This window comes from Gorilla gorilla, chromosome 13 (assembly GCF_029281585.2).
Source record: "Gorilla gorilla gorilla isolate KB3781 chromosome 13, NHGRI_mGorGor1-v2.1_pri, whole genome shotgun sequence".
Lineage (NCBI taxonomy): Eukaryota > Metazoa > Chordata > Mammalia > Primates > Hominidae > Gorilla > Gorilla gorilla.
In genome coordinates, this window is record NC_073237.2 from 48,388,405 (window position 1) to 48,414,173 (window position 25,769).

General features: G+C 43.1%; 1 long non-coding RNA gene across 1 annotated transcript; it reads right to left on the minus strand.

Moving 5' to 3' along the window:
• Positions 1-532: 532 nt before the first annotated feature.
• On the minus strand, positions 533-25,769 carry LOC129524629 (uncharacterized). Its single transcript, XR_008668496.2, has 3 exons — positions 25,652-25,769; positions 18,937-19,059; positions 533-1,548 (listed from the first exon to the last, which is right to left on the minus strand). It is a non-coding gene; the product is annotated as an uncharacterized lncRNA (long non-coding RNA).

The window sequence follows — 25,769 nt, forward strand, 5'->3', positions numbered from 1 at the left end:
TTTTGTTTTTTTGTTTGTTTTTCCTATCATCCCCAGCCCCAGCCTGTGATACAAGGAGACAGTGTAGCCTAGTGGTCATCAACACAGGTTCTCTCTGGGATGTGTTGGGGTTGGCTCTGATTGGCTTGCAAGAGTGGATTGTTAAAATGAAGACAGTGAATTGTACAATTCCTGGTATTCCCTAGCAGTGAGGTATTTTTAAAAGTTTTTGAGCTGGTTTCAAACTGTTGGTAACTTGAATTCAGCCATAGTGGGAGGGTTTATACCATGGAAATCAGGAAATGCTCCAAACCAGGGATTTGGAGTTCTGGTTTTGCATGCCTGTTTGCCGGCACACCACTTCTCCGAGTTATCCCAACCTGAATTTGCAGCTCAGCTTTACCATGGACAAGTTGCTTGCTATCTCTAAGACTCAGTCTCCTTATCTGTAAAAATGGAGATGAAAAGTATGGCTTCATGGGGTTACTGTGAGAATTAAATGACCCAATGTTTATAAAGTGCTTAGCACAGTTCTTTGCACACAGTAAGTGTTCAATAAAGGCAGTTATTTTTATTAGCAGTAGTATTGTATTAGCATTAGTGTTATCATTCCTTGGCTTTCCGCTAATGCATTCTTTCCTCCAGTTAGTTATACTTTTTTCTTACTCTACAAAGAATTGGTGGCAACTTGAAAAAGCAAAAACTATTAACTAGAATATATAAATAAAAAATCAGGAAGAGAGAAAATAAACATTAGGCTACAAAGTCAAAATCACAACACTATTAGAAATGAATGGGATCTAATAGATTAAGACTCACTGGAGTGTTTGTTGTAAATTTCTTAAGGTGCTGCCAACAGAATCACAGAGTGTTAGAGCTCAAGGAACCTCAAAGATGTTCTAGTTGAATCCTTGTTTACAGATGGAAAACTGAGGCAGGCAGGCAGGAAGGAATCATTTCTTGAGCACTAGCAAGCATAGTGGCTAATGTTTTCGCTTTCATCATCCCCATAGAATTCAATTTTATAGAAAGCCACTGAGGCAAAGGAAATGACCAGACTTGCCTAAAGCCACCTGGTTGGTAATGGTTGAACTGAAATTGGGACCCAGGCTCCCATCTCACAGTCCACCCCTTTCTTCTGTCTTCTTCCTGCAGAAAGATACATTTGGTGATAAGAGCGTCCCAAAGATCAAAAAGTCTTTCAAGGTCCAACAGAATTACACTCAAATGGAAAAACTGCAGGTGTGTGATGGAGGGGACTTTCCAGGGAATTTCCTATGTCTGGCTGTGACACATGAAAGAATGACAAGCATAAGCCCAGTGGCAAGAACAACTGCTTTTGCAAAAAACACATCCTCATTTTGTGCTGGCTTTTGAAAAGAGATCTGTGTTATTAATTCATATTCATTTGTGGTCCACTCTGAAGTTCAGGTCCTTTCCTGCTGTTCTTGTAACTAGAAATGTTTTTTTCTAACTCCTACCGATAGCTTTTACTTCCTTCTTCACAAAGCCTTCTGTTGGCGTGGTTAGTGGGTATGGAAATGAAGTCTCTTTTCCCTTCCTTTTCATCTGAAAGAAGCAGCACAAAGCAAGAAGGTGGTTAAAAAGCAATCAATGGGGCTGACACAGAAGGGCAACGAACAGGCTATGTCATCCACAGAGTGAATGAACCCACCATTTACAGAGAGTTGACAGCAATGTCTCACTTATTAGGCCACCACCCCTGTTTGGCAGCAAGCGGGCTGAGGCCCAGCCTGGGGGGTCTGTTTTATGAGGATCATGTTATTGCCCTCAGGGCTGTAGTTGACCTCACACCAAATAAACACGTCGGCCAGTTCCAAAGTCACCGTTCCCAGGTGTGGTCTGGAGGCACCACGCAAAGACCCTCACGGTCATCGCTCCGTTTTTCCTCACCTCCACTCAGAAATGGCTCTCACAGTCTCAGCATTGGTGCTGACAACTCTCTCCCTATCCCTTTCCCCAAATCATTTGTCAAAACGGTCCAAGATCTCATGAACTGGACCTGAATTGCCATCTGAGTGCAGGTCCGGCCACTAGCCTTCAGAGAGAAGACCCTGCAAAGGAGAAAAACTAATACACAATTAAATACAAATTTACATACATATATATTTACATTCTACATCTCCCTCAAAAATTAAGGAAGGGAGGTTGGGCAGTTGCTTTTTATTTGTTTTTCCAGTTTTTTATTAAAAATATGCTTTTCATTATTTGTTTTTCACACAGCAGAATTAACTGCTCCAGACTTCATCTCAGGTTAGCTTAAACACTGGCATAGTTCTGAGCTCCATCACTCTACCACCAGTTTGGGTGAGCTTGGGTAATACTGACTCACTCACTTTCAAGTTTTTTAATAAGTCGGGTGTGTTAAAGAAAAAAAAAAAAAAGACCTGCTATCAAAAATCAAGCAAAAAGCCCAGTGTCCCCTGGAAAGCCCCCTTGAGGTGCTGTTTGCATCACTCACAGTGTGGAAGTCCTCTCTGGACACCAGATGCATATTCTCACCCGGGGATGCCTCTAATTGGGCCGTAGTTTCTAAAGAATATTCGTGTGGATTCCAACCCCACCACTCAACTTCTGTGAGCTTGGACAAGTCATGTTAATCTTAGTCCTTTAAGTGTAAAACAGAAACATTCGCACCTGCCTGATGTACCTCACGAGCAAATACAAATGTGCTTTGGAAACAATAACGTGGTAGGGAAATGGCAGCTGTTATAATTGTAATAAGATCAAAAATGACCCAAGAACATGGCTCATCAGACACTGTCTGGGGTGCTTGGTTCTGGAAGCATTTCTTTTGGAGCCAGCAGCGAGGTCACTGAGGAGACAGGAACAGACCGTTTTGCTTCCATGTTTGTGGGAAAAGGCACCACCTTGGAAGGGAGGACAGGAATGCATTGTGGGAAAACCCACAGCATGCCTGTTGTTCAGAAAACACAACTGAAACGACACTAGTTAGAAAGTATTGAGTCTACAACCTGAACAAAAAGAATTCAAACACTTCAGCTTACGCTGGGATTGTTTTCCCAGGGTCAATCCTGCCTTAGAACTTTGCTGAGGAATTTACGTTTCTCATTACTTGAGGGAAATAAGAAGCTCAGTTGAGACAATTAGAATTCTATTCTGGAGGCAAAACAACAGCTCCAGTTTGGCCTGTGTTTTATTCCCACCTCTCCTTCAGGCTTTACCTGAAGTATCTCAAAGGAAACACAGCGGGGAATTGGTATCTTTGCTGGTCTATTACAAGGTCTCTTTGTGTTCTGCTTCTCCAGTTTCTGAATCGGTAACTCCTGAAATACACCTTGCAAAGTCCCTCTTTATGCAGAAGTACCACTGAAATTCATTATCTCCTCCTCTGAGAACCAGGCAAAGGAACAGGCCCCCGTGTGGAGGATCTTCATGCTCACAAACACATCTGGACGGGGAGGTGACTTGTGCAGGCTGGCAAGGATACCTGCAGCATACCTGCAGCATACCTGCTGTCACTGCAGGGTAACAGGCAAGGGGGCTGAAAAATGGAGGGAGGAAAGAGGCAGGAGAGTGTTCTCACGGTGGATGATGAGAGGAGAGTGGAAGGATGTGGTCGTGGGGGGAGAGGAAAGAAAGATGAATGGGGCCTGAGTCAGTCATAGGCTAAAGCAAACAGGAAGGTTTTAAAGTGAGATTTGAGGAGAGGAAGTGGTTCTGAGCAAGGGGAGGGAGAGAGTTCCAGAGATCGGTCTTGGACAAGAGCTACTCTTCATTTTTTTGGATAGTCCCCCTCATGTGAATATTTCTTGGCAGCTCTGACAGACGGGTGAACCAATTTATTATTATTATTTTTTTTTTTTTTTTCAAAAAATTCACAACTGGCTTCAACTCTCCCCTAGACCTTGAACCAAAAGGGATTGAGACTTTAGGTCTGAAAACATTCAGGAGATTCATTTGTGCTCTGCTTCATTTGCACTGCTGCCTGCTGCTCACAGCAAACACTCAGGGCCACCCAGACAAGGGCATAGAGGGAGGTGTCCCAGCCCCTGTTAACCTGCAGCCAATCTCTCTGATGCCGTGTCCACTGTGCCTGAGTGGATCCAGGAATATCATCTGGGGGGAGCTTGGCACCTTTATAAATCTCTCTAAACCTAAACTGCTGGATGTGGAATCACGGTTGCTACCTCCCGGTCTGGCAACAGGGCTTGTGTGTGGCAGAGGGAGGGAAAGGGGAGGGGGCTTTGGGGCTGGGGACCCAGTGGCAGGTCACATGAAGAGACAAGGGACAAGGGTTTTGGACTTGGCATTCCCATGGAAAGCCTAAAGGTGCAGATCCTACCAGATAAAGAGCAACCTTGAATAGACACACAGTGCCCTGCCTTCTGAGGACTGATCTTACAATAGCTCTAGAAGCCAAAAACAAAACAAAATGAAGCACTAACAAAAAAACAAAACAAACAAACAAAAAAAACTTCCTTGAAAGAACTTAACCAAAACCAGCACATCTTAAATCTTTCCAGTTCCTTGGGGAAGTTCCCTTCTCACTACCGTTTATCAGAAACTGTTTTCTCCATATTGTAAAAGATAATAAAATCCTCTGGGCTTCAAGAACTAAGAGGCTTTGATTTTGCTTCTTGTTTCGTGACTTTGGGAACTGAACCTTCATGGTTCTTATCATTTTCATCTATAAAATGGGGTTAATAAGCTTTGCTCCCACCTCAAAAAACATTACTCACATGATATGAACTCCCTGTGTAAAGATCAAGACATATATATAAAAGGATGTCATTCATAATAGCAGAAGTTGTTACAGAACAACACCTAATAATGTCCAGGTTATTGTTTCTTCTTAAACTAAAACTGAACTCAGGCATGAAAACTCAACGCTGGATTGCTTTTTATTGTGCTGGAAAATAAGCAATTTAAATAAAAACTCCAATACTTCTGCTGTGTCTACATTCTCTATTTTGAAATCCAAACTCATTTCTACATTACAATTAAATTTTAAACATAATATACTGAGCACATTTTAAATGCTTATATTACTTTAACAGCTTTAATGAGATATAATTCATCTTCTCTTATATTATTTTTTACACTTTAAAACTTCACTGTTAGGGCCGGGCACAGTGGCTCATACCTCTAATCCCAGCACTTTGGGAAACCGAGGCAGGCAGATCATCTGAGGCCAGGAGTTTGAGACCAGCCTGGCCAACATGGTGAATCTCTGTCTCTACTAAAAATATAAAAATTAGCCAGGTGTGGTGGTGCACCCCTGTAGTCTCAGCTACTCTGGAGGCTGAAGCGGGGGGATTGCTTGAACCTGGGAGGTGGAGGTTGCAGTGAGCCGAGATCATGCTGCTGCATTCCAGCCTGGGCCGCAGAATGAGACTCCATCTCGAAAACAAAACAAAATAAAACAAAAGAACAAAAAACTTCTCTGTCAAATATAGTAGTCACTAGGCTCATGTGGCTACTCGAATTTCAATTTAAATTAACAATTACTTAGTACAACTAAAAATCCAGTTTCTCAGTCATACTAATCACATTTCAAGTGCCCAGTAGTCATGTGTGGCTAGTGGCTATGGGTTAGACAGTACAAACATAGACCAGTTCCATTGTTGTAGAAAGTTCTGTTGGGCAACACTGCTCTAAAACAATATGGAATATACTCATTACAAAAATGTGGAAAATATATAAAATCAGGGAAAAGATACAAATTTCTTATTTTCCCACCACCAATGAAAACCACTATTAATAATTTAGCAGATTATTTATAATGTTTGGGTTTTTTCCTGAATATCTGTTTTGTTTCATTTAGATTACATGGTTGTGATCTGTTGAATATGCAATGTTATAGTCTGTTAAGCTTTAAAGTAAAAGCATTCTTCCATGTTGTTGCCTCCTTCTCAGAAACATAAATGGCTGCAGAATATTTCATTACCCAATTGTTGGCATATAGAAGGTACATGTTTGAATTTTTTTTAATTCAAATAAAGGTAAAATTTCTGATTTAATAGCACTTGCTCGCTTTAAAAAGAGCCCAGAGAAATTACTGCATTCTGCAATAGTTCCTAACATACACAGAATCTGGGAGCATCAGGAATAATCCGCTTGAACCATTGGTGGCTTCCTCTCCCTTCCTGAGCCCCTGAACTTGGAGGAGGCACATGTGTGTCATCTCCCACTACTTTAGGGCTATGTTCAGCAGATGCAAGGTAAGGGCAACATGCTGCAAAATGAGGATAGTCATCAAGAAATTACACGTTTCATTTGCCAAAAGCTAATGCAGAAGGATTATGCCCTCTCAGAGCCTTCTTCCTGCAATATACTATGAGCCTCACAGGGCCCAGCGGCGTTGCTGAGGGGGCAGTGGACATGAAAGGACCCCACACAGAGCCTGGCACACTCTCACAGAAAGCTTCCAGAGCCCTCCCTCAGCAGGTTCTTCTCCTACTACACCGGTCTCCTCTTCCTCTTCACATGAGTGTCAAGGAGCACAGGCTCTGCCCTCAGGCTCCTCAGTGACCCAGCTCAGCCAGCCTGTGGCTTTAGCCACCAAGAGGACCCCAAACTTCTCTCTGCCTCCTGAACTCTCTCTGAACTCCATACTCAGACATCTGCCAAAACATCTCTGGGCATCTCAAAACTAAAATGTAATTTTACCCCATCTCCCTATCAAATAAACGAACAAAGATAACAAAAATCTCTGCCCCTACTACAGTTCCCCCATCTCCATAAATGACATCTCCATTTTTCTAAATGCTCAGGTCAAAAATCTGAGGTCCTCCTTTGTCCTTCTCTTTCTCTAATGCCTCATCCATCATTAAATTCCTCAAATCCTACCTTCCCACCTCCACCAGCCCGACAGCCACTGCCCCCTCTCACCTGGCCACCGCAGCAGCTTCCCAACTGGCCTCTCTGCATCCACTCTTGCCCCGAGGGGCTTCGTCTCCACGTTAAGTTCTCACCAAGGTAGTTCCACCTGCCCCCCCGCCCCTGCGTGTTTGGATATATGTGTGTGGGGAGGGGGTGTCTGGGTTGTCACAACAATGCTCATTGCCTTAGTGCCTGAAGGACTAGTGTCCTAAATGCTCACCACTAAGAAATATCCCATCCAACATGCCAATAACACTTCCCTGAGAAGCTCTGACCTGCAGTGATCCTTTCAAGACCCAAGCTGCAAGGACTCTCTCCATCAAACAGCTCCCTGGAGGAATGTTTAAATGGCTTTTTACATTAAAAAATATATTTTTTGAACCTTGAAGCCGGCAGTTTCCATGTTAAGTCCTCCCCCTGGCTCTATTCCAGACAGGTAGGAGGCCTGTCACAGTTAACCACCACTAATCAAGGAATCTCCAGGTCCTAGAGGGGAAGGCAGAGGAGAGGATCTTTAAAGAACAACAACAACAAAGGTGCTTATGGGACTCGCTATGCCTGAAATCTCCCTCCCCATCTAGCTGGTGCCCTCCTACGAGTCCTTGAGAATTCACTGTAACGTTACCTCCTGTGGGAGCCCCACTGACTACTCCATGCAGCTGCAGAAGCCTTTGTGCCATCTCTGGACTTCGTGCACACCTGAATGACAGCCTCTGTCACAATGTAGCAATTATTTATTATGTATCTTTCCCCCTACTAATTAGAGGGTTCCTTGAGGGCAGGATAATGGGTTACCAGGGTGTTCTTCCAGGATCCCTGAATGGGCAACTCCCTTCGCTCCCTCTGGCCATGGTCTAGCCGCTGTCTACAAAGCCCGGACCCCAGAGAAGGACCATATCTTTCCACGCACTCAAGGCCTCATGAGCCCACTTTTAAAAGGAGCACTGAACCCGGAAGAAAAGGAAAGATGGTTTCAGAAGGCAGGAAAGAACATCAGCAGGCCAGGCTGCAGGTTCTGGGAACCAAGGCCACCTCCTCTCCCTTTGACAAAGACTGGCTCAGTTCTGAGGCTAGAAGGAGAGTGCTAACGGGGCAAGAACTTGAATGCATCACTGAGGTGACAGGCAGCATGGCCATGAGAAGGGATGTGCAGATTTACTCATCTATGGACCCAAAGCCTTCTAGTGGAATAGTTGTGAAACTGTGCTTTAAAACCCATCACTCTAGAAAGCCTGTGAAATGAAGTGGTGCAGCCCCAGTGAGGGAGACACCATCTTGAGGTGCCAGACTCACATCAGGAGCTTTCTCTGGCCCCACACTGCAGCCTTTGGTGATTCAGCCTTCGTGGCAAATAGCATCTGCTGCCACCATTGATGGAGAGGGGCCGTGCTCAGGAGGCAGGTTGACAGCGGATTGCTTTATGGAGAGGCACAGGAGCAGGAGATGAGAGAAAAGAGGCAATCACTTCTTGACCTATGTGCCATGCACCCTCATATCCTCAAACAAACATTCATCAAGGACAGGAAACTGAGGCACGGATGGGTCCAGTAACCTGACTAGACACAGAGCATGTAAGTGGCAGGGCTGACATATGAGCCCTTACTTACCTGTATCCCCCAGTCCCTTCCCTGTACGTGCCACCCTCCCACACCAAAAACTCAGGCGATGCTGCCATGATGCCGGGAGGTGGAAAATGTTGCAAGTTGCATCACAACAGTGCTGGGCACTGCCCAAGAGTCAGTGGACCTGGACTCTGGTCCACGCTCAAGCTGATGGTTGACCTTGGGCAGGTCCCCTGAGCACTGCAGGTTTCAAGTTCCTCATCTGTCTAGAGTGGAGCTGCCTGTAGATCTCCAATAGGCTTTCTAGCTCAAAAATTCTTTGATCTTAGAAACTTAACACCCATCGGTTAGGATTTGTCCAGCTACAATTCTGAAAAGAATTATTCCTGTGGATATGAGACATGGAATGTTACGGTTTTGCAAATGTTACCGTTCCAGCAACAATGTATGCATAGAATATTCCTGGCGAGGGAGAGGGATCTTAGGGAAGAGCGGAAGTCCGTCTGTCAGCACTGGACTTAAATGTGGCTGAACGGCGAGCCGGGTGATGGGAAAAGGGAATCTGGAAAGACTCACATTCCGTTTGAAAAGAAAAGGGGTTTTAATGGGACACGCTCACTCACTCTGGATTTTAACAACTTCTCAAAGTGTAATGGGGGGCGGTGGGTTGGGGGAGGAAAGAAAGAGAGTTTGTGGAGTGAACAGAGGGGAAGAAAGAGAAAGTGATAAAAACAGGACAAATTCAGAGCTTGAGATCATGGAACAAATCAAACAGAGGGCAGACTCTACAAAAGGCCCTGGGCCCTGGCTGGGGAGGCCCATGATTAACTCTTAAGAATATTGTTAACACCAGGAAGGAGGTTTAGGAGGCAAATTTTATTTTAAAGCTGGAAAGTTCTAATATATATAATGCAGATCAGTGAGTTACTCTTTCTAGGCCTCAGTTTCCTCATTTCCAGTGTGAAGAGAAGTTTGTGTGGCATAAGAGCTTTGTGAGAATAAAAGGAGGCCGCACATGTGTAACCCAGGGGTATCTTGGGCCTGAGAGTGCTGTCACTCGTTCATGACAGAAAACAGCCCGGATGAGCCACAGTCTCACAGCAGCAGCAGACAGGAAGGCCAGACTGCGTGAGGCCAGCTTTCCACAGTGACAGCCCATGATGACGTGCTGGAGAAACAGCAGCAGGGATCACACCAGGACCAAGAGGGCCTCCTCAGAACCTCCCTCTCTCCCTCCTTCCAGTACTTGGACTGAGACAAAGAATTCAGAAGGATGGAGAGGCTCCAACAGAAGCATGGGGTTCACAACCCCAAAATAAAAGGGGGTGATTTGGTTTGGCTGTGTCCCCACCCAAATCTCATCTTGAATTGTAGCTCCTGTAATTCCCACCTGTCGTGGGAGGGACTTGGTGGGAGGTAATTGAATCATGGGGGCAGGTTTTTCTCCCGCTGTTCTCACGATAGTGAACAAGTCTCACGAGATCTGATGGTTTTATAAAGGGGAGTTCTCTCTCTTTCTTGCCTGCCACTGTGTAAGACATGACTTTGCTCCTCATTCAACTTCCTCCATGACTTTGAGGCCTCCCCAGCCATGTGGAACTTTGAGTCCATTAATCCACTTTCCTTTATAAATTACCCGATCTTGGGTATGTCTTTATTAGCAGTACAAGAACAGACTAATACAGGGGGCTCAAATCAGTTCAGTTAGAAAACTAAGGAGATGTGAAATCACTTGCATCCTGAGATGATGAGGACAGTGTAGTGGTTAAGAACTCTGGATTCAAATTACTGGGGTTTGATTCCAGATCCATCATGGTGCACTCATGCTGGGTAGCAAGTGAAGTTTAATAAAGGAATTTGTTTTTCAATGGTGTGGACTGGGTTTAGGAAAACAACAAAGGATGGGTCGTACCTCAAAGCTGGCCACAGCAGGGAGTGCTTGGGCCACAACGGTTAAGGAGGGGGCTGGCAAGTAGAACCCAGAGAGATAGCTCTCTAAAAACAGAATCAGAGCAAACTTACCCAGGCCTTGGTGACCAGAGGATGAGGGCAGCAGTCAGGGAGAGAGAGGATAGCCTGGGACTCCTCCCAGCACAGGGGGCAAAACCAAGGGCTGGGGACTGCTTGCTATGAAAACACATTGTGCAGACACTCTTTTGGATAAGGAAACTGAGGTCAGAGGGACTAAGTGACATGAATCATTAGAGACACGGATGACAGCAGAACCCAGCAGAGCTTGGGCTATCATCCCCAAAGACACAATCCTGAATGTTGAAATCCTGAAAATATAATTATGGAAAACAATAATTTTAGAAATTATTTAAAAAACATTTATTTATGTTTTTAAGGGGAATTTATTTGAGAAACATATAAAAATATGATAAACACTGCATGGGCCACTTTGTACAGTAAAATAGGCAATAAAATATATTTTTGCAAGTATAAACACTCAGGTATACTAACTACAGTCATGAGTATAAAAGTTATGAGCAGATGAACCATATTCATAAAGAAACAGGTCAAAAAGTGACATGCATAAAAGTGCTTCACTATGGTTGGTAATTGTGTGCATCAGCTTTATAACTGCGGTCATCAGATATACCTGGAAGGACAACCTCAGTCATTTGACAAGATCATTCAAAAACTTTGAGGGGTTACTACCACATATGCAGTAGCTCAAGAGCCCAGATCTTGCAAAATTTTATTTTTCACAAATGCAGATATACAAAAGCAACAGCTTTTTGTTTATTGAGGGAGTTTCAACATTTTTATGGACATGTGCAATGCTCATATACAAAGACAATGTTGTGATAATGCACTTTTGTGGTGTCAAATTTGCAAAAAAGTGCATAAAACTAATTAGAACACCCTAAAGTTTACATAATTCATACCTCCAGTATTGGTAATAATGTGAAGGTGAAAAACAGTATGGCAAACTGGCACTGTGTGCACAGGGGCAGAAGTCATACATGATTAAATAATTTGCCAGGAGAGAGTTCTTGTACTGTTCATCTGCATTTTTACCTCTAAGATCTTCAAAATACAATGAGTATTGTATTTGTATTTGGACAGTGATTATGGTCTACAAATTTTGAAAGTATATGCTGTCCATTCACAAATTGGATTATTGCTTGGCGATTGCAATTAAGCAATTTATGCTTTTACAGCACCAGTAATAATTAGCCTTTAAACATTTATCCTTTACCATTAAGTAGCCTCATACACTTGACTTATCAACAATTATACAGATCTTCCATTGTGCTGTAAGAAATACAGTAAGAAAGCCAGGTGCGGTGGCTCATGCCTGTAATCCCAGCACTTTGGGAGGCCAAGGCAGGTGAATCATCAGAGCTCAGGAGATTGAGACCAGCCTGGCCAACATGGCAAAACCCTGTCCCTACTAAAAATACAAAAATTAGCCAGGTGTGGTGGCATGCGCCTGTAATCCCAGCTACTTGGGAGGCTAAGGTGGGAGAACTGCTTGAACTAGGGAGGCGGAGGTTGCAGTGAGCTGAGATTGCACCACTGCACTCCAGCCTGTGTGATAGAGTAAGACTCTGTCAAAAAACAAACAAAAAAAACAACAGTAAGAATAATATCTGGCTTCCCTGATATCAAATCTATATTAGTCAGGGTTCTCCAGAGAGACAGAACCAATAGGATATTGATATAGATCTATGAGAGGGGATTTATTGGGGAATTGGCTCACATGATTACGGAGGCTGAAAAACCCCATGACAGGCCATCTGCAAGCTGGAGACCCGGGAATGCTGGTAGTGTGGCTCTGTCTGAGCTTGAAAGCCTCAGAATCTAGAAAGCAGATGGTGTATCTCTCAGTCCAAGGTCAAAAGCCTCAGGACCCAGGGTGCTGCTGGTGTAAGTCCTGGAGCCCAAAGACCGGCTACCCTGAAGTTCTGATATCCAAGACAGCAGCAGAAAAGCCCATGCCAGCTTCAGAGAAAGACCAGTTTGCCTTCTGTGTTTGTTCTCTTTAGGCTCCTGGCTGATTAGACGGTGCCTGCCAGCATTGAGGGCAGATCTTCCCTGCCTAATTCATTCAGACTCACACACTAATCTCTGGAAACATCCTCACAGACACACCCAAAATAATGCTTTACCAGGTTTTTAGGTATTCCTTAATTCAGTCAAATTGACACCTAAAATTAAGTCCGCAATTCTACCCCTCATCCACTTGGCACCCACACACATCTCTGTAAGCCATACTTCATTTCCAAATAAAGACAATAACAAGGTAATTGTTCTGCCTAATATGATGTAACTAACACAATGCAGTAATCCTGCATGCAACTGAAAATATACTAATCCCTTCCCTAGAATTCGGCTTTCAGGATTTCAACATTCAGGATTTTAATCTGTTGGCATTGTGATTTTCTGAATGTAGACATTAGGGATTTTAGATGTTAAGGATCTTAGACTTTAGGGATTGTAATTTTTAGGGATTTTGATCTTTTGGGATTTCAACATTTGGGATTATGGTGTTTGGGTTTTTTTTTTTTTGTCTTTCTATATTATGATTGGCACCAAACTCATCACTTCTGTCTCTCAGCCTATTGTGTGGTCTAAATGCCTCCCTGAAACCCTTGTTAATACTGCCTGTCCACAGCGTTCACTATGTGCGAGGTACTGTTCTAATAACTCATTTAAATTCCCACAATAACTCTGTAAGGTGGATGCTACTATTATGTTATCCCCACTTTACAGATGAGAGAGCAGAGGCATAAAGAGATTAAAGCCGGGTGTTCTGCCTACGGAGTAGCCATTCTTTATTTCTTTACTTTCAAAAAAAAAAAAAGAAAAAGAAAAAAGAGAGAGAGATAAAGCCACTCACCTAAAGTTACACTGGCTACTAAACGGCAGAACTGAGGTTCTAATCCTGAAAATTTTGCCCCCAAATCTGTGGTCTTAATCTCTAAAAGATAAGGGGCACAGGAGGACACTGAAAGAAACTGAGGGGGGTTGTCACTGTTACTGAAGTACCAGGGCCCAACGTCACTAATTTGTAATGTGGCATTGGCTGGCCCCACTTCACCTGGTGCCTCCAGCTCACTCTTCAAGATGGGGCCTTCCAAGGCAACCTGCCATCCTCCCTCCCTCAGCCAGCTCCCTCCTCAGAGAGAGGCCCATCAGTCTGCACCTTTCATGTCCAGCCCTACTGCCATGCAGAGTGCCATCTGTACACAACTAAGGGCTCTACACGTTTCCCACGAGTTCAGCCATCAGGGAGAATGGTACTGGGAACATGTTAGACCTCTTAAATTTGCTCCAAAGGAAGCTCAAGGGACTGAGTAGCGAATTCTTACAGAGGACGCAGCTCAAGCTTGGCAGCCAATGTCAAAACTTGACAAGTCACTTGGTGCTTTGACTCAAAACCCTTCTTCTTCTGCCTGTGCATTTCCACTGAGGGCCATCCCTTTGAGCCAACTTGCCAATGCAGGCAATGTGTTCATCCTTCCTCTGTCCCCACTCCCTACCTCTCTGAGAGCCATCAGTTCTGTGTCAGATGAGGAAGCAAAGATGAAGAAATGAGAGGATGTGCAGAGGCAGAGCTCTTCCATGAGTGTCCCCTTACCTCACACCCATCACAACCTGCAAGCCAGGCAACAATGATGATTGAGAATATTTATTGATCCTTAATATGGGCCAGGCACTCTTAAAAGTGCTTTTTATAGATTACGTGAATACTGTGGTTGATCCCTATTTTACAATTGAGGAAGCAGACGTTGAGAGAGGATTAGTCATTTACCCAAGGTACCAGGATTCAAATCCACGTGCTCCTGACTCTTACCCACTTCACAGGTAACAAAGGATTTTGTGTGTCTGGCTAAACTATTGGATTTCATCCTGAAAACTGTGAGATTTTAAAAACCTTCAAATAGAATTTGGTGATGGTCATATATCTTTAAGAAAGAATGGCCACAGGTAGAAAACTAGGAGGGCTTTAGAGACAGGGGGACCACCTGGAGGCTGCAGCGATAATCGAGGAATGACTCCCAAAGGCACCTGTACTAAAGTAGTGGCAGGAGGTAGTGAAGAGGACACAGACCTAGGAGATGCTGGAGGTAGAACGAGGCTTATTAGGCAGGGGTGGGTGAAAGGCAGGTGGTTAGGATCGCTCCCAGATTTCTGGCTTGGGCAGCTGCATAGATAGATGGACCATCAACTGGAAAGTGACCAGGGAGGGCACAGATTTAAGGGCACTTGGAGGGAGATTACTGGGTTCTGTTTGGGACATGTTGAGTTCAAGGTACCCAGAAGACATTTGGATGAAAATGCCACCCCCACTCACCACCCTAAAGGGTCTGAGCTGGAGATCAGACTTGAAAGCTGCCATTCTTAAATTCAGGAACTAAATATACTGCAGTTTAAGAGGTCACCCAGGGAAACTGTGGTAAGTGATGAAATAAGTAGGCCAAGGATGTAGTCCTTAGAGTCCATCTACGGGGACTTGAGGGGAATGGTCAGAGTGAAGGGAGGGAAGGAGAGTGAGACGCCCGGGGAACAACTGAAGGTTATTTCCAGAAGGGAGTGGTTTACTGTGTGTATTAGTCTGTTCTCACGCTGCTGATAAAGACATACCCAAGGCTGAGTAATTTGTAAAGAAAAAGGTTTAATGGACTCACAGCTCCACGTGGCTGGGGAGGCCTCATAATCATGGTGGAAGGTGAAAGGCACATCTTACATGGCAGCACACAAGCAAGAATGAGAGAGCCAAGTGAAAGGGAAACCCCTTATAAAACCATCAGATCTCATGAGACTTATTCACTACCATGAGGACAGTATGGGAGAAACCACCCCCATGATTCAGTTGTCTCCCACCCAGTCCCTCCCATAACACATGGGAATTATGGGATCTAAAATTCAAGATGAGATTTGGGTGGGGACACAGATCCAAACCATATCACTGTGTCAAATGTCAAGGTCTAGTTGCGGGAGAAATATGTCCACTGAATTTGGCTATTTTGAGAACTTTTGCCAGAGCTTTTCCAAAATACTATCAGTGGCATGTGGAAGAAAAGAGATTGCCCTGCAGGTGCTCTGGGTGGAACACAATCACAGCTCTGCAGACCCAAGTCTCTGGTTTGGGCCTCAAAAAGCCTGGCAGCCACTGCCTACTCTAATGCACCCTGCTCCTCTGAAACCCTCAGTTCCCACACTCCGGACCCCATTTTACTTCTCGGTTGGTTTCTTCAGCATCCATCCATGTGTTGGAGCCTCCTGAAAATATTCCTCTTTCTAAAGCATTCTGCCCTCACACTCACCAACCCATAGTGAACACAGAAAATCCATGCCCTTTATTAGATGCAAGGAGAGCTGAATTCAAATCTGGACTTTGCCCTCAATAACTGTGTCTACGGGAGTGACCTAACCAGTGTATAAAATAGGTTAATAAGACTTATGTCACAGGGCTGATTTGAGGAATTAATGAGATAGCCCATAAGGAAATTGCCTCCCTTCTAATTGGCTCAAGAAATGTTGTTTTCCTTTAGCTTATATTCTCTGCAGGCTCTGAGAATGTGTATGTCCCAGGGAAGTAGAGCCTGGGTTTATCTAACCTTTTCTTAGAGAGGATTTTATGGGGGTGAAGGATGAGAGATCACCAGGTTAATGGGAGCTTGCAGAGTTAGAAAAGAGTCGCCAAAAACAAATATTTTCATTGGTTTTATGTTAGGTAGGCCTGCCTCATCCCAGCAGCTGTCTGCTGAGTGACGGGCAGTTCTATTCACTCCTCAGCCTCCCCAAGTGCTGCTCTGGCTCTAGAAGAGGATGCAGTGGACACTCCAGGGCTCACCATGGCCTTTACCATCTCAGAGCATGGTGGCTAGACTACCCATGGCCAGAGTTGCTGTGGCTCCTGTGGTTCTAAACCATGGGGAGTTTTGTCCCCCTGGGAGTACTAGGCAATGTCTGGAGACATTCTTGATTGTTACAATCCATGACAATAAGCCGTGAAGGAGGGAGTGCTACCAGCACCTAGCAGGTAGAGGTCAGGGCTGCTGTAAGCCTCCTGTAATTCACAAGACAGCCCCCATAACAAAGAATCATCAGCTCAAAATGTCAACAGTGCTGAGGTTGACAAGCCTCCTGGGCTGTGTTAAGATCCAGTTGTCCACAGTGGCCACCACCTTGACGAGGTTCCCTTTGGTGGCCTCCTTCCCTTCCCTGTCTCATTTCTCCACTCCTCTCCTAGGATCTCCTGGGATTCCTCCCCATTGCGCCACTGCACTCAAATCATTGTCTCAGGGTGTGCTTCTGGGGACCCCCAAACAAGAATTGCGTTGGGCTATTTCTGGTCTGAGTAAGGTGGAATTTATTCCTATACCCACTAGAAGAAGCACTCTCCACCACAAGGAAAAAATATGCTTTTTACATATTTACAAAGCAAAGGTACAAGTCCCAATGAATATAAGACAAGCAGTAACCTCTTAAGACACACTATAGGTAACACTAAAAAGAGCAGAGACTAGATTGGGCAGAATCAATCTCAGCATGTGTCCTTGAGAAGAGTTTGAAGCCAAGCTCAAAGCAACGAGTGGGGCAAATTGGCAACAAGAAGGAGAAAGGGCTTTTGGAGAAGATTCAGCCCAGATTCCAACCCCAGGCTGCAATACCCTGGGCTTCTCTCCCTTCCAAGGCAGAGTTCATGGGGCATCATGGGAATTGTAAAAACAATTCTGGAGCATTGCAGGGAGTGCATGAGGCCCAGAGTGTCCTCCTCCCTGTGCACTTCCTCTTTGTGGGAGGGAACAAAATGGCTGCAAATGTCTCCAATGTGAAGGGAAATTTTTGCCTGTGTCACGGCCAGGGGATTACATCTGCCTACAGTTACAGGATGTATCACTTGCAGAGAATTCCTTCCACAACATACTCAAAGAACCAAAAAAAAAAAAATTATTAAATAGCTGGCTATATTTGATCTATATTTTTCATTCTTTTTTTTTTCTCCTGTGGTTTTTCACCAAAGTCCACTTTGACAAGCCATTAAAAGAAAACCCTATGTATATGAGCAATAGATGTAAAAAGAAAAAAAACCTAGTATATCAAACAACCCAACGTATACAATTTGGAAGAAGTAACCGGATCCTCTCCTCTGGCAGGCTGTAAACTGGGCTAGGGAGGGACATTGTTTTTCTTTTGGTCATTCTGCCAAGTTAAAAAGGAAGTTGGAGATTAGAACAAAATATTTAAATCAAAAATGAATCCTTCAATGAAAGTTGCTTGATCCCCTTCACTACCACCCCCAGCCTCCCTTCCCCCTTATTGGAAGCATATTTCTCTTTGAAAAGAAGTAGTGTATTGTTGCTGAATAGAAGGGGGACAGCCCACTGGGGAGACACATCAATCTCATCATTTTAAAAGTGAGAGATAAATGACCGAAGGCCTCTTCCCAATCAAATGCTGTTTCTGCACATTCTCAGAATAAATGGCACTGTTTTCCCTGGTGACTGCTGAGCTCTCTCTCCTTGGCTGGGTTTGCCTATGCTAACCATGCATTCCAGACCCTGGAACAAGGGTAACTGCAACTCACATGGACGTATCTGTGATGCCAGGGCACTGAATTTTTCTTTGAACCCCAAACAAGATCTTGACTCATCCTAAGGGCCCTGTAGTAAGATTCAGTACTTTGATTTTTTGAAATCTCTCTCAAATTTACTATGAGATGGACAGATAGCTTAGGTTCCACAAGCACTATTGTAGGAAAAGGTCCAAGAAAGAAGTAGTAAGGAACAAAGCCACACCTGATATCTACAGATCTCCTCCAGCACTGGGACTTGCTAGTCTCTCCTCAAAAGGATTCCCTTTGGTCTTTGAAGTGGCACAGGTAAATGTGGCCCTTTTGGTGCTGAGCCCACTTCATGCAGGTGTAAAAGAACCATGGAAAACAAATATTGTGGTGGGGCTTTTGGACACATTTTTATTTCTGAGAACGGTTTTACGAAATCTGCTTCGTAACTGGCCTGGTTCTACATGTTTCAGTACTCATCCCCAAGATTCTGTTTTCTTACAAAACTAATTTATCTATAACTTTTCAACACCCCAAATAAATGTTGGTAATGTAGCTCCCTAATACAAATCATACAGTCATAATAAATTAACAACAGTCATCCAAGATATAAGAACAAGGATACACTAATGGCATTAACACAAAAAAATATATAATAAAAATTTTACTCTCCAGAGGCAAGAAAGAGTTGTATTACACAATGGATTTTACAATAAACATTTGCAAATAATATATACTATGATAGTGAACAATTATATAGAACCCATATATATCTGCTTTTTTTCCCCAACCTCTCTGGCTTCAGCATCCTTGGACCTTGCATACTTCAATGCTGACTTGGGCTCATCACACTTTCCTGGCTTAACACTCATCCGATACCTGGGCAAGCCACCTGGAAGCCTGGCACTCCCCACTGCAAGCACTAAATATTTTAGAAGGAGATTTTAAAGCAGGAAAATAGCATCATCTCAAATGATCCTCGATAGGCCTACAAAGGGCACCTACCAGTGGCCGCCTTGTCCTTGGTGCACTTGCTCACCTATAGCGCGTCCCCAGCAGAAGGAAGCATTCAGTTTATCTGGTGTGCGTGTACATGTGTGTTTATTTTCCCTCATCTTCTTTAATGAACTATTAGAAATGAAAACAAAAAAAAGAGTTATTTTCCAAGAGACTTTTCCTTAGAGCCTCTCTTTTGTTCCTGGACGAAAACCCCATCACCACCCTCACCCCTAGAGAAACTGCAGGTCTGCATATCATTGCTAGCTTGACAGTTCTTGATGGCACTCATTCAAAAAATCTGTTTTGAACTCAAATGTGTCCCAGAGACTGAGCTAGATGCTTTGTCCAGTCTTCTCATTTAATCCTCTTAACACTTTGTCCTCAGGGGTTATAATTCACTTTATTTAGCACAGGAAGAAGCTGAGGCTCAGAAAAATCAAGTGCTTTCCTCGAGGTCCCTGGGGAACAAAACGCCTTCAATCATTGAGTCTTTCCTGAAGCTGGTCCTGCCCAGAAGCCCTCCCTGCCACCTGGCCTCAAGAGGCTGCCTATTAGGTTGATGGGGCCCTCTTCTCTCAGGCCAGAATCCTCATGATCCTCTTCATAAGGGCTTTCTCTTTCATGCCTCATTCCCAGTTGTCTTATTACCATCTCACACCTGCCTGGCTGCAAAAGGCTCTCTGGTCTAATTTGGTTGCCTCCTTGACTATATGTCTGTGCTCTAATCCACTGGAGCCCGCCCACTGCCAGCTTACTATTCCAGAGAGGCTGCCTGGATACCACTAGCTTCGCAAGAGTCTTGCTCCACGACGAACTAGCTGACTGAGTCTGGTAAAGTCATTAAAACTCCCTGGCAGTTTCTTTGCAGTTATAATATGCACAATAATTTCAGCTTTATCTCTGAAAGAAAACTAAAATGAAGATTGAATGAGACTCAGAAAGTGGGCTTTGGGGAACATCATTCCCATACCAGATTTTATCTCCAAAATGCCCCCAAAATGCACATTTTCATCCAAAGTTGCTCAAAATATGGTGTTTCTGGATCTGAATCCAATGCCAAATTTTTTCTCCAAAATTTCCTCCTGTGCCCACAAAGAATGAAAGTTGGTCATTCAACTTTTCCCTGCAAAACCTGAGTTCATAATTTGTGTTCCAGAAGGTGTGGCCAAGAACTATATTCAATATTAAACTCTGTATTTCTCATTTACAAAATCACCAATAAGGAAATTTCGATAAGCCCTCTTATTTTCAATATCCAAACATCATATTTAATTAATCCAATCCTAGTTTTCTGGGTTAAGTGATATTCACTAAGGTAGGCTAAAAGAAAAAAAAAATAACATTTCAGAAATATAAATTATTGGAAATCCTGGAACTCAGATCAAAATAAGTACTAAAAAATCTTCATTGCCTTCCCTTTACCATGAAACAAAAACCCCAGCTTCTTCGCCTGACTTCTACAGGACATTCCCAGCCTCAGTCTATCTTTCCCACCTAAACTTCCTTTTCTCCTGCATGAGCCATTTGCTCTAGACACCAGATTATTTGCTGTCTTCTAAAAGCTCCTTCATTTTATTTCCTCTGCATTTTCTCTCAGGCCTTTTCCCTGCTCCCAAATGCCTCCCTGCTCCCACTGACCTAGTTGGCCAAATCCGACTAGCTGAAACCTCCACTTCTTCCATGAAATCTGTCCTGACCACACCAATCTGAACAGATTTCTCCTTCCTCTGAGCCCCTGTGGCAAAGGAAGCCCATGTGCTTACTCACCTAGTGCTGCCTTCTGCTACTTTGCCCAGTGTCATCTTGAACTTTCATTAAACATCTTTCCTTGTCATATTTTAATGTTGGGCACCCAATTCTGTCTTTATACCCTAGAGTTAGCTACACACACAGTAGCTGCTCATTAAGAACTTGATGCTTAGATTTGACCCACACGCTTGCAAACACCTCTCCTCAAAAGAAATATTTCTTATGTATAAAGCAAGGGAATTGTAGAAATTCACCCCAACAAATATTTTTGGCTGAAAAAAAAAGAGAGTATCTTTGCAGAGTCTCAACAGAAACTATGCATGTGAATGTGTGTTTGGGGTACAGAAGTAGAGAGAAGCTTGTTAATTTTAAAGCCACATAGCATGTTTGGCTAAGACTGTTACTCCATTTGTGTATTTCAACCACGTAAAATACACCCTGGGATTCTGGACTGAGAAAAATAGCCATATAAGGAGAAAACAAGGCATTCCCTATAGCTGCTCTTGTAAAACACTCTATGATTTAACCCTCTGCTCGGACAGATCCAAGCTCCTGCACTTTACAACTGCAAACAATCAAATTCCTGGGAGGAGCTCAGCGTGTGACCTGCACCACTGGGCACAAACAATCACAAACAAAACCTGACAGGTCACCTATGGGGCAGCATGACCAAAGCTTCGCAGCCGCCTGCCTTTCTCTCTGTGGTGGGCCGTCCCAGCTGGAGCAGGCACCGAGATGAGCTCCAGCCCAGAGACAACTCTGAGGGCTCATTAATCCCTTTCCTTCAAGAACTCAGGAATCTGAGGTCTGCCTCCACCTTCTGGATGACAGTCCATCAATCTGCAGAATCCCTTCACTGGGGAGGTGTGGGAGGGAGAAGTGGGGGGATCAAGATAAGGAAAGAGGCTCCAGGAACAGAGGCAGGACTGGGCAAAGCGTTGGCCAGCCTCCAACACGATGCCTGTGGCTCTCTGGTGGAGTATGCGTCTGGCTAGGGGCCTCTGTGCTATGCAGACGAGGGACTGTGGAGTGAGGGGGTAACAGGGCACCCAGCTGGCCCTCACCTTCCCTCCCTTCATCTTGATTGCCATTAATAACAACTCTGTGAGGTGCAGTTTTCTAGATGATGAAACTGAGATTCTGAAAGGTTCCAGTGTCCCTCACATGTAATGAGTAGGCGATGATTAGAAATAAGCTTGTATGCTGTGGCAGACACTGCTCATTTTCTTCTGTTATCCGGTCCAATCTCCTTCCTTCTGGCAATAGAATGAACACACCTCCTCCTCCACCCCCTACCCCACTACACACACACACAGAAGCAAGGAAGATGGCTCCCTGGCTGGAGATGGTATTTCCCAGACACCCACGTAGCTCAGGGGGGCCATGTGACTGAGTGATGATTTCCAAGAAGAGGGACATGAGTAGGAGTAATGTGTGCAAATTCTGGGTCACATCTTTTTAAAGTAGCTGCTTGCCTTTCCCATGGGCTGGGACGCAGACGTAAGAATGAGGAAGAGGACAACCTTAGGGGCTACTGGAGTAGCACAGCAGAAGGAGGCTAGACGAGTTTATGGAACAGCGCCACCTACCTTCCTGGGGCTACCGACCTGCAGGGAAATTAGACTGTTCCGTGAGAAATAATCAGCCTCCTCTGAGCCACTGTATTCTTCCATGTCTTTGTGACAGCCATTTAGCCTACCTTCTAACTAACGCGTGTGACTTTCTAACTAACGCATGTGACTTTCTGCAGCCTCAGCTGTGTGCAAAGAATCTTGAGGCCACAATAGCTTGCACTAACTTAAAACACAGAAGGAAAAAAATCGTAGCCAAGTTACATAACAGCAGTACTCACATGCCAAAATCACCCCCTCCCTGAGTCAAGGCTGGAATAGGGGCCTCAGCCACATGAGGGAGTCCTGCACAGGTGACAGCAAAGGTCAGAGAATCCTGCTCCCTCCTCCCTATAGGAGTTTACTACGGACAATTTGCCTAAGAAGGACCCTGAACCTCATTGAGCTGGAACCAGAAGCACTATTTGGACAACTGTCATTATCATTCCCAAAATGACTTGTTGAAAAGTCTTCCTCACTAATTTTTAAAGTCAGCTTTACTTCCCTGAGACAGATGTGTTAAAACATCTACTATGATTATAATTTCACAGTTCCTCTTGGGACTTCAAGTTTTGAGACTATCATATTATATATATACTAAAAGTGTTACATTTTTTATAACAACCTTTATCAGTAATCATGAATTTTGCCCTTTAGTCTGGCATAAGTGTAACTATATTCAGCTTTTTTTTTTTTTTTTTTTTTGACTGATAGGTCTTTTTCTATTTTTTTTTTCTGTTTTTGTTCTTTTCTTTGCCCTCATATTTTCTCTTATAAAACCACATAGATTTTAATTTTTTCATCCAAGTTAACAATCTCTGTGTTTTAACAGATACATTTAGTTCATTAACATTTTTTTAGGGTTTATTTCTGCCATCTTAGTTTGAGCTTTGTGTTTACTTTGCTATATATGATCTTTGCTTTCTTTTGTCCAAACTTTTAGTGGGATTGATTCTGATTTCTTTATTCCCTCTTTTCCTGTTCTACTGATTTGGTAATTATCAGTCTTATTTGTATTTCTGTATATACATACAGATGTTTTAGATGTTACCCTTACATTTTTAACACACATACTTGACTTTGAAAAGTACAAAATGTCATTTCTACTTACCTATCAATCTTCAGAGCTCCAAACATCTCCCACCCATTTTATCTATTATTGTTGTCAAATATCTTATTTTCACTTTTATACCCTTAAAATCTGTCAATATTATTAACTTCTATAGACAATGCTTGTTTAAATTTAACTTCCCCTCTTAGAGCTCATCCCTTCCTTTCTAGTTCAATTTTCTTCTACTTGAAATAAATCCCTTAGCAACTACTTGACATTTTTGGTGACCAAAACCAAACAAAACTTTAATTTTATATGTGTTGTTGAGTAATAGTTTAGCTGGCTATATAATTGCAAACCGATAGTGATTTTTCCTAGTGCTTTGGGTATGTCATCTTCTTGACTTTTAATATATGTTGTTGCTGTTAAGAAATCTGCTGCCTAATTATATTTCCTACAAAAAAAAATCTTGATTGCTTTAAGAACTTTTTGGCATCAGTATTTTGCAATTTCATTATAGTGGACTTGAAGTTTGAATTCACACTTACTTATTCAGCTCATGACTTACTGTACTTCCTGAATCTTATGATATTTATCTTTTAGACATTGTAAAAAAATTCTCAGTCTTTTTTCTCTCTGAATATTTCTTCTCCTTCATTTTCTATTTCTACTTATAAACTCTTATTCTCATTCTTTCCTCCATATCTTTAGTTACTCCCAAACATGTTTATGTTTTTGTGATGCATTCTGAATTGGAATTAAATCTCTTCCAGTTTACTACTTTTTTGTTTAACCATGTCTAATCTGTTAAAATCGATGACAATATTTATTACTTTTAGAAGTTTCATTTGTTTCTTTTTAAAATCTCTATTTTACTTTTTCATGGTACCTTATATATTTTCATAATTTATTATGTTTTCAATTCCTAATTTTACGCTTTGAATCATTTTTAAACCTACTTATAGTCTTTATGTAATACATTTATTATCTGAAGTGCCTGGGGATCTGATCTCGCTCTGTATTCTATCCACTGGTTCTCTCTCATGGGAAACCATTTCCTAATATGCTTCATAATTTTGGAAGCTGAGATCATCTTCAGTGGAGCTTTCTCTATTCAGGGGATCTTGTGTGGTCTGGGTTGAGGACGTGACCTACTGGAGAGTTTTGTGCCTGGTTCATGATTGCATGGCATCATGGCCTAGAATCACATTTATTCATCCATGTATTTATTTTTAGACATGTGATAATTGTACATATTTATTGGGTACAGAGTGACATTTTCATATATGTGTACAATATGTAATGATCAATTCAGGGTAAATAGAATATTCATCACCTCAAACACATCATTTCTCTGTGTTGAGAACATTCAAAATCCTCTCTTCTAGCTATTTGAAAAATATACAATAAATTATTAACTATGGTTATCCTACAATACTATAGAACATTAGAACTTATTCTTCTATCTAGCTGTAATTTTGTATCCGTAACCATCATTTCCTCTTCATACCCCTTCCTAGCATTCTACTCTTTACTTCTATGAGCACAACTTTTTCAACTCCCACAAATGAAAACATGCAGTATTTGTCTTTCTGTGCCTGACTTATTTCACTTAACATCATGTCCCCCAGGCTCATTCATGTTGCTGTGAATGACAGGATTTCATTCTTTTTTATGGCTGAATAGTATAGAATCACATTTTTATGTCAATATCTCATCTCAGATATTCCTAGACCACATCTATAGTGTAAATTCAAACCTGAAACCCAAGTAAGGCATTGGATTCTTCGTTCAGAATTCTTGATTGACAACTGAGAGAATTTTTGGTGCTAGTTAAGATAGGTAAATTTGTTTTTTGCTTGTTTGTTTGTTTTGAGACGGAGTCTCGCTCTGTGGCCCAGGCTGGAGTGCAGTGGCGCGATCTCCACTCACTGAAAGCTCCGCCTCCCGGGTTCATGCCATTCTCCTGCCTCAGCCTCCTGAGTAGCTGGGACTACAGGCACCCGTCACCACGCCCAGCTAATTTTTTGTATTTTTAGTAGAGACGGGGTTTCACCATGTTAGCTAGGATGGTCTTGATCTCCTGACCTCGAGATCCGCCTGCCTTGGCCTTCCAAATTGCCGGGATTACAGGCGTGGGCCACCGTGCCCGGCCAAGAAATTTCTTTTTTGTCTCTCTGTGCTGATGGCTTTTTGGGCTGTTCTTGGGCCATCATGGAAACCACAAAATGTAGGTCTCAGCATTCACAAATACTTGCCTTTCCAATTCACGTTCCCAAGACAACTAATGTAGTTTCTGTGCCTTTCTCACCTTGGGCCAGGAATCCATGTCCAATGCAGCCAGCTATAGGCAAAGACAAGGTCTCATAGTACTTAGGGAACTTCCTGTTGGTCTGTGGAGAAAGAACTTTTCTGGCAAGAGGGCCTAG